The sequence below is a fragment of the Nannospalax galili genome, unplaced genomic scaffold (genome assembly GCF_000622305.1).
Source record: "Nannospalax galili isolate Female #2095 unplaced genomic scaffold, S.galili_v1.0 scaffold769, whole genome shotgun sequence".
NCBI lineage: Eukaryota > Metazoa > Chordata > Mammalia > Rodentia > Spalacidae > Nannospalax > Nannospalax galili.
The window spans coordinates 67,112-77,030 of NW_008360306.1; positions in this window are offsets into that span (position 1 = coordinate 67,112).

The window sequence follows — 9,919 nt, forward strand, 5'->3', positions numbered from 1 at the left end:
ATTGGATCGCCTGGGAATTATAGATGGTTGTTAGCCATCATATGGGTGCTGGGAGCAACCAGTGTTCATACCTATTGAGCCATTTCTCCAGCCTCAAAATTGTTCTGTTTAAAAAATATATTTTACATTTTATTTATTTTGTGTGTGTGTGTATGTTCATGTTCGTGCCACTATGTGCATGAAGCATACAGAGAACAATTTGCAGGAGGTGACCTTTCTCTACCTTTTGAACCCTAGAGTTTGAACTCAGGTTGTCAGGCTTGGCAGCAAACACCTTTACCCACTGAACCATCTCGCTGCCCCCCAAAACACTCTTCTAAAAAGGCTTAACTGGTTTAGGTGATAACCCAGGGCTGGTCTCCCTTCCTTAAGTGCCTCAGTTACTCCTGAGCTTCACTCAATATGGTAAGAAAATAACTTCCCCAAATAGGTCCAGGTACATACATATACATATATATGTATATATATCATATATTTATATCATATATATCATATATATTTACTAATTATTCAAATAACATATGCTCCTTACAGAAGAGATCAAACACTCACAACCTGCATACAGCCAGGCCCCCAGGGGGCAGAGGCAGCCACAGGTCTCATCCTGGGCCCACCTTGAGGCTGCATTAGATACTAAACTGCAATCCTAAGAAGCAGATCCCATCCCCGCTAGATATGACTGAGCAATGGAGCTCCTGCTGAAGATCTGAGAAAGCAGGGCAGAAGGTCTATGGAAAGACACATTCAGTGATTGCCTTTAAACATCTCTGTTCTGCTACAATTTCCTCTTAAATTAGCCTCACCACCTTCTTTCCTTCTCTATCTTTTCCTTTGTTGTGTTACAAAGTAAAATTGCCTCAATCTTGTGGAACAACTTGGCTCTGACTCTTAACTTGCTGTCCATTCAAAAGGGCAAATGCTTAGTAGATGGCTGATTGTATTCCTACCCTTTTCTTTAAAAAAAATGAAAGAAGGATCAATATCCATCAATTATCTGTTAAGACTGGCTGGGGAATGTAGCTTAGTGGTAGAGTACTTGGTACATAGCTTAGCAGGAGAGAACTTGGGATGTAGCTTAGTGGTAGAGTACTTGAAAAGTAGTGGTAAAGTACTTGGTACATAGCTTAGTGATAGAGTACTTGGGACATAGCTTAGTGGTAGAGTACTTGGTACATAGCAGTGGTAGAGAACTTGCCTAGCATATACAAGGCCCTGGTTTCCATCCCAGTAACTAAAACAAAACAGAACAATAGAAAAATTGCTGGAGGGTAGGCATAACCATAGGAAAAATACATGGAAGAAATGGGTTGGCTGAATGCCAGATTCATGCCCACCTCTGGAGGTAGGGTTGAATCAGTTCCTCCCAAACATTATGGTTGGGGAATAGGGGAGAGCAGGATTCACAAATTATATTTGGGATTCAGTTACAGGAAGGTAGGAAAAGAGATCTTTACTCCCAGCTCCCAGCCCAGTCTCTCAGTTACATAATTTCTAATGTGTGTTGATCACACAAATAACAAAGCTCATTATGCAAAAATCCAAGTGCAGTGAACAAGAGTTGTCCACTGTGCCTTTTAGGTTTGTAGCCCTGCACCCCCTCTTGAGTATAACCATAGGTTCTTTCCACATAGGCTGTGGGCATCTTCAGTAGTGCCCCCATTCACATCTAGCTGTGCTTTGCCCAGGGAAGTCAAGGGAGCCACTGCAGCAGTGAAAACAGTGATGATGGCAATGTCCACGTGCATGTAGTAGCTCAGAAAACAAAGACTAAATATATAAATTACCACTGAAAAGATAGGCCCCAATATCTGCCATCTAAGGGTTGCTGTGAATATTTCCAACTATAATGACTTCTTGTTCCTTGAAGAACCTTGCTTATGCAAAGTGGAAAAATCTGGTGGACACTGGGTATGGTGTCTTAAAAAGTCTGGTGCAGAATCTCAGGTCTTTTGCCTTCCTGTTTGTGCTAGAAATGGTTTTTACCTGGCGAAGATAAGTGAGCTGGGAATTGTGCTCTTGAAGGCACAGAAACCTTTATTTTCAAAGGCTGTTTTTCAGACCCTGCTAATGGTGAAGAGAGAGAAAACTACCTTGGAAGGGCAATCATTTTCAAACCACACCATCCTTTAATGAGAAATTTCAATTCTAAAAATATACCACCAAGCAGACCAATTCAAAGCGAAATGTCTTAATGGCTGTGGAAAATCTCTGTGCCCAAAGAAATTGGTCACATTAGACTCCATCTTGCTTTTATCTGTAGTGAACATAAAGTATGTTGATGCATCCAGTCATTGTTTCCCCTTTTTGAAGAGCTTCATCTGAAGTAACAGCAAACTGCAGGAGTTCATGAAATCAATTCACTGCTATTCTCTTATTTCCTGTGTAAAGTGGCCTGGAGCCTACCATCCAATGTTCACGCATTTTCCCCACTTAAACCTCTAGAATTTATTATGGTTGTAGGATGACCTGTGCTTATACACCATGAAATAATGTATCCTGGGCAATCTCCATGGTTAAAAAAATAAATAAAGCCTTTAAAAGAAGTCAGAACATCGCACTCACCTTTTGTTCACATGACAGCTCTGGAGGAAGTGCCAGGGCTCAAAAGAACCATCAAAAATGTCCATAGGACTGGAGACATGGCTCAGCAGTTAAGGGCACAGGCTATTCTTGCAGAAGACCTGGGTTCAAATCCTAGCTCCCACATGGCAGCTAACAAGGGTCTATAACTCCAGTTTCAGGGATCCAGTGTCCTCCAAAGGCACTATACAACACAGGTACACTTACACACATGTAGGCATAACACTCATACACATAAAAAATATTTAAAAATAAAATAAAAAGGTTCGTAAACCCTAGGCTCCAAAGTAGAAAGCAATTAGGTCCATTCTTCATTAAGAAGGAATAAAGGGACTGGAGAGATGGCTCAATCATTAAAAGCGCTTGGTGTTCTTGCAAGGGATCCAAGTTCAGTTTCCAGCATCCAAGTCAGGCAGCTCACAGCCACCTATAGCTGCAGTTCCAGCGTGATTTGATGCCCTCTTCTGGACTCTGAGGGCACCCATGCACATGAGTCTGTGCACACAGACATACACACATATACATAAATAAAACTAAATCTTAAAAATAAAAGAACAATGGAGAGCTCAGGTGCTCAGTTGCTAAAAGTGCTTGTTTCACAAGTTTGAGGACCCCAGTTCCATTCCCAGAACCCATGTAAAAAGCCCAGCATTAGTAGCATGTGATTGTAATCCCAGTCTTGGGGAGACAGAGGCAGAAGAATCCTTGGAAATCAGTTGGCCTGCCAGTCTAGCCTGGCAAAATTCAAACCAATGAGAAATGCTGTCTCAAACAAAAAGTGGAAAGCCAGTGGGTGGTGGAGTGGTTCCACAGATAAAAGTGCTTGCTGTGCAAGCCTGACATCCTGAATTCAATCCCTGGAACTCACAGTGGAAGGAGACAACCCCCAAAGGTTGTCCTCTGACTTTCATACATGCACAAGAGCATGTGCACACCCACACTCACACACGTATTATACTCACACATGTATACACACTAATAATGGATAAAATAAAAAGTGGAAGACACATGAGAAATGACACCTGATGTTGTCCTCTGACTTCCACACATATGTGCAATCTCCTAGACCCACCACATCACATCCCATGTCCTCATATGATCCATCTGCACACCAATATCCACATACAAAAGTGGGGGGTGGGGATGCAGCTTATTAGCACAAGGTCCTGGGGTGGATCTCCAGTCCATAAACCACAGCTAGGAAGAAACTCATTGCTATTCACAACCCCACTGTACCCTACTGTACCCCCTGGTTGAATGGGGTAGATGGAAGACTCTTGCCAGGAGAGACCCAAGGCTTAGAGGCATCTTTCGAGCTTGTGCTGCAGCTCTGTTGAGGGACACTGAGCTTATGCTCCATTCCCTCAACTGACCTGATGACTAGTCTTCTCAAAGAATTTTACTTTCAGTGTTTTAAGTCTCTGCCCCACCTTTCTCCAAAAGGTGCAGTTTTTCTGTTTGTTAATTGCATTTAAATTCCCTCTCAACTTCATTGAGGTAAAATTTGCATGAAATGAAATGCCGCACTGTGGAGGTATATTTAGGCACAGATACACTGAGATACAGTTTTTGCTTTAAGACGCAGTCTTGCTATATAGTTCAAGGTGACCTCTAACTCTCAAGTCTCCTGAGTACTGGGATTACAGATGAGCACCACTGCACCTGGTTGTCTAAATACATTTTACATAATTTTATATCCTGTAACCACTGATGCAAATGAGATATAGATGAGGTGGTTCAGCTGTTGAGTACCCCCTGCTGTTTGCTGACCTTGATCTCACAGAGATCCTCTTGTCTCTGCCTCCAGAGTCTTGAGATTAAAGGTGTGTACCACCGTGCTTGGCACCTGCTGCTTTCTTTTTATAAAAGGATTTATTTATTTTTATTTTATGTGTATGAATGTTTGCTTGCATGTATGTATGGATATATGTGTACAACATGAGTGCGGTGCCTGCAGAAACCAGAAGAGGGCATCGAATCCTCTGGAGCTGCTTTTAACTGCGGAGCAGTCTTTTCAGCCATGCATCTGCTGCTTTTGCAGAGATCCCAAGTTCTGTCCCCAGCATCCACATCAGGCAGCTCACCAGTGACCTCTTCTGGCCTCCATGGGCACTGCACTCACATACACATACCTATACATAAATACACATAATAAAAAATAAAAATAAATCCAAAAAAGTCATAATTTAGGGGAAAATAAGAACAATTTCCCTAATCCAGTCGTCCCTTCATGCCCTTTTACCTCTGATTCATCCTTGTCCCCACTCCTGCCTTCCACTACTTTTATCTCACCCCTCTTTCTAGGATTTTATCTAAATCTAATTGTACAGTACACTTCCTTTTCGATCTCCTTCTTTCATTTGGCAAAATAGTCTTAAGAGCCCTGCTTGTATTGACAGCACATTTCTTACTGCCGAGTAGAATTCTGCTGCATGGACAGTCCACCAGTTTGTTTAAGTTGCTTTTCATTTTATGATAATATAGGATGAAAGGAATCCTTGCACTGCCCGTGCTTCTTCTTTAGGGCCAGTCATTTCTCTCTAATCCTTTTCCTGGGTTTGCTTTCACATCTGTAGTCAAGTTTCAGGGTTTTCTTTATGTGGTCCCTGCTCTTTCCTTGTTCATCTTTTTTTATAGGAACTTGATATTTTGTACTGACTGGAATGGAATTGTTTCTGCTTAATACTAGTTCAATGGCTGCTGCTCACATAATGGAAAGGTATTGATTCTGGAGTTTTTTTGTATGTTCATCTTATATTTGATTATCCCTTGGGAGTCTTGATGGTCTTAATAATTTTTTAGTGTGTCTCTTGGGTTTTTTGGGTTTATAGTTCCATCAGCTGTAAGTGATGATAAAATTTATCTCATTTTCCAAGAGTTACTTGCTCCTTTAAAAAATCATTTTTGCAGTCAGGCATGGTGGCACATGCCTGTAGTCCCAGCACTTTGGAGGCAGAGGCAGGTGGATCTCTGTGAGTTCAAGGCCAGCCTGGTCTACATAGTGAGTTCTGGGACAGCTGGGGCTACAGGGTGACCTGCTTCAAAAAGACAAAAAAAAATTATTTTTGCAATGTCTGAGGGAAAGGAGAAAAATGGAAGGAAGACAGTCTAGAGCTGGAGAGGCAGGGGGAGGGGGGAGATGAGGCTGTCTGAACTCTGTGGGGGGGGTCAGAACGAAGCAAGTGGACAGCATGGAACTCAGCTAGGGTGTGAATGGAAGAGAAGGTATTTGGGGAAGTCCTACATCAGAAAATTGTATACGGCATGGCCTTCCCCCTAATTTTAGCCTTTGCCGCAAATATCAGAGGAGCTCTAAAAGGAGAGACCAGATGAAAAAGCAGGCCACTTTTCACTCAAGAGCTGGGTTGGTGCAGGGTTTTCAGGGGATTTGTTTTTAAGGCAGGGTTTCATGTAGCCCAGGCTGTCCTTGAACTCATTATGTAGCCAAGGATGACCTTGAACTTCTGATCTTCCTGCCACTACTGCTGGGATTACAGGTGCTTGGGATTACATGCAGCATCGTGCTTGGTTTATGGGGTGCTGCAGTTCAAACCCAGGGCTTCGTGTATGCTAAGCAAGCACTCTGTTAACTGAGCTATGTCTTTTGAGGGTAGAAATGGAGAGTCAGTAGGTAGTGGTTGCAGTAAATGACTGGAAGAAAGTAAAATAATTTCTTGGACACAATGATCAGCAGCTAACTACATTAGAAAATCTCACCTGCAAGCTAGAGAGATGCTCAGTGTTTAAGAGCACTGGCTGCTCTTGCAGAGGACCCAGGTTTGGTTCCCAGCACCCACATGGCAGCTAACAACCAATGGTAACTACAGTTCTAGGGCACCAATGCCCTCTTATGATCTCTGGGGGCATTACATGCCCAAGTGCACTTATATACATTCAGACAGAACACTTATTTTTTAAAAATCTTCAAAATGTCACCTGCATCTCTATTATTCCTATTTTAGGAAGAAGCAAATTAAGAGGAGACTGAAGGGTCATTGCCATTTGGGGTGAAAGCCCATCTATGTATTTGTAGAAGCATCTCTGTATGAATTAGATTTAGGCCTTGCCTTTCAAGGCACCAACAGATGGATCACTGCACCCTATTAGGAAAGGTGCAGGGGAACATGGGGCTGCTCCTGCAGTTACTCTTTTGGCCACTAGATAGCGCCTCTGCATCGGTGAGGCAAAATGCAAACTAGGCAATGGTGCTTGTGATGGCTAATCCTGGACGACAATTTGACTGGATCTGGGATTAACTGAAATGAGAGAAATCTTCTTGATTGGATCATCTGAAGCTGGAAGACACACCCTTAATGTGGGTGTTACCTTCTGATGGCAGTCGTATAAAAGGACATGGCAAAGGAAAGTGCTTGCTTTTTGCCACTTGCTTCTCTCTCTCTCTCTCTCTCTCTCTCTCTCTCTCTCTCTCTCTCTCTCTCTCTCTCTCTCTCTCTCTCTCTCTCTCTCTCTCTCTCTCTCTCTCTCTCTCTCTCTCTTGCTGCTGTAGACTGAAGACTAGCAGATCTTTTGGAATTCATCAGACCTTCAGCGCCAGATTGGTACTACTAAGACATCCAGCCTCATGGACTGAGTGACTACCGGATTCTCAGCCTCTCCAGTGTGGTGCAGCCATTGTTGGACTACTCGGACTCTATCCTGTGAGCTAATCAATGACAACATTATTTCATCTCCGTGCTTGGCAAAGACAACTGTCCTAGTAGGATTTCTATTGCTGTGATAAAACACTCTGACCAAAACACAACTTGGGGAGGAAAGGGTTTATTTGGCTCACAGCTCACAGTCCATTATTAAGAGAAGCTGAGACAGGAACCCAGGGCAGAAACCTGGAGGCAGGAACTGAAGCATGGACCTTGGAGGAGTGCTGCTTACTGGCTTGCTCAGCTACTTTTCTTATACAACCCAGGCCCACCTGCCCAAAGATAGCACCACCCACCATGGGCTGGGCCCGCCTACATCATTCAGCATTGAGAAAATGGCTCACAGAAATGGCCAGAGGCCACTCTGATGGAAGCAATCAGTCAGTTGAAGCTCCCTCTTCTCGGGTGTGTCAGGTTGACAACTGAAGCTTATCCATGACAAAAACATTCACTTTTCCATGCCAGTGTTTGTAACTCAGGTTAGCCTTGAACTCACTATGTAACTGAGGAAGACCTTGAACTCCTACTCCTCCTGCCTCCAACTCCTGGGTGCTGGGATTACAGCATGTGTCACCACACTTGCTCTGTGCAGTGTTGAATTGAACCCAGACCTTTACAAATGCTAGGTAAGCACTCTACCAACTGAATTACACTCCCAGGTCCCCCTCAGGTATTTTTTTTTTTTTTTTTGAGTCAGGGTCTCACACTATATCCCAGGCTGGCTTTGAATTCATGGTGATCTTGCATCAGCCTCCTGAGTGCTTTGATCACAGGCATGAACCACCACATTCGGCTAAAGGCTATTATATATATATATATATATGTAATTTTATTTTTATATTATGAAATAAAATTAATATATATTATTTTACTTTACTCTCTCTCTCTTTCTCTCTCTATCTCTTTCTCTGTGTGTGTGCATGTGTCTGTGTGAGTGCCCACATAGAGTCCAGAAGAGGGCAGTAGATTCTTTGTGCTGGAATTACAGGCATTTGCGAGCCACCTGATGTGGGTGCTGGGATTTGAACTCTGGTCCTCATGATTCAGCAGCAAGTGCTCTTAACCACTGAGCCATCTCTCCAACTCCTAAAGACAGAATATTTTAATAACACACTGTGTTGGAGGTGAATAAAGGCACTATTGTGCATTTCTAGTAGGACTATAAAACAGTGCAGCCACCTTGTGGCAGCTTAATGAGGTCTGTCATCTAAGCAGATCCTTCAACCCAACACAATTTACTTTTAGAAATTTATCCTAGAAATAACTTGCATGGGGTGAAATGGCACATTCAAAGGCTATTCTTTGCAGCATTGCTTGACGACAGCAATACATTAGAGTCAGCCTAAAATGCCATCATTTAAGACTGATTAAAGTGTGATGCAGCCATTCAATGGACTATTGTACAGGCATAAAAAGTAATAAGGAAGTTCTTTATGTACTAACACGATTGCCATATTTTAAGTACAAAAAACAAATTACATAATGCTAATTACTCTTGCCTTTACTTCTCCACATCTCCTATTCATGATTCAAGGACTTTTTTCTTCCCTTAGAGAGAAGAGTTATACAATTTGGGAATCTTTTAGATAGACCCACTGAAGGGGTACTCCAATTGCCTCGCCCTGCGTCCCTGTTCGGCATGGAAGAAGCCAGAGTGGTCTGCATCCTTATTTCTTATTGGCAATTTGGGTAACCCCTTCAGATGATGGTGTGATAAGAATAGGAGGTAGGAATTGGCTAGGCAGTTAGGGTAAAAAGACCCCAAAGAAAAGTAGCCAGTTTCTTGGTTAAAAATCAAAATGTCCTTGGGCCTGTTAACAACATACTCTATTCCAAAGGCCAAAAATGTCAAAAGTATTTGGGACCTTATATCTAATCCTTAAAAGATTTTAAGGTTACCTCTTCAGAGGTGGGAATTTTGGAGAGGAGGGAGTGGGCATGGATTTGATCAAAACACCTTATATACATGTATGAAATTCTCAATAAAGTTTTTGTAAAATTTTTTAAAAAAATCTTTACAATAAACAGGTTGTAATATGTTAAAAAAAAGCAAATTACAGAGAAGTACATATCATATTGTGCTATCATTTGTGCAAGATGTATTTAAAAGGAATATATTATTATGTATTTGTTATATTAAAATATTTCTGAGGGGTGGAGGAACTCTCATGAAAGTCACACACTGATGCTTCCATGAAGAGGAACTAGCGGACAGGGAGACAGCTGGAGGGGTGTCCTCTCTGGATGTGCCTTTGGAGTTGTGAAGCGTGTAACTGTACTTTTGTCCCCAAACAGATGGAAGAGCATTTTAAAAATATTTTATTTATTATTTTTATTTTATGTGTATGAGTGTATTGCCTGCATGTATGTGAGTGCACCTGTATCATGCAATGCCATGGAGGTCAGAAGAGGGCTTCGGATACCCCTGGAACTGGAGTTAAGGACAGTTCTTAGCCACCATGTGGGTGGTGAGAATCAAACCTGGGTCCTCTGTAAGAGCAGTCAGTGCTTTTAACCACTGAGCCATCTCTCCAACCCCAGAAAAGCATTTAAAAAATCTATTTTAAAATTTTGTAAATCATGTGTGTCTCTGTATATGTATATGCATATGAGTGCGGTGTCTGGGAGACTAGAAGAGGGCATCAGATCCCAGGATGGAGTTATAGGTGGTTGTGAGCTGT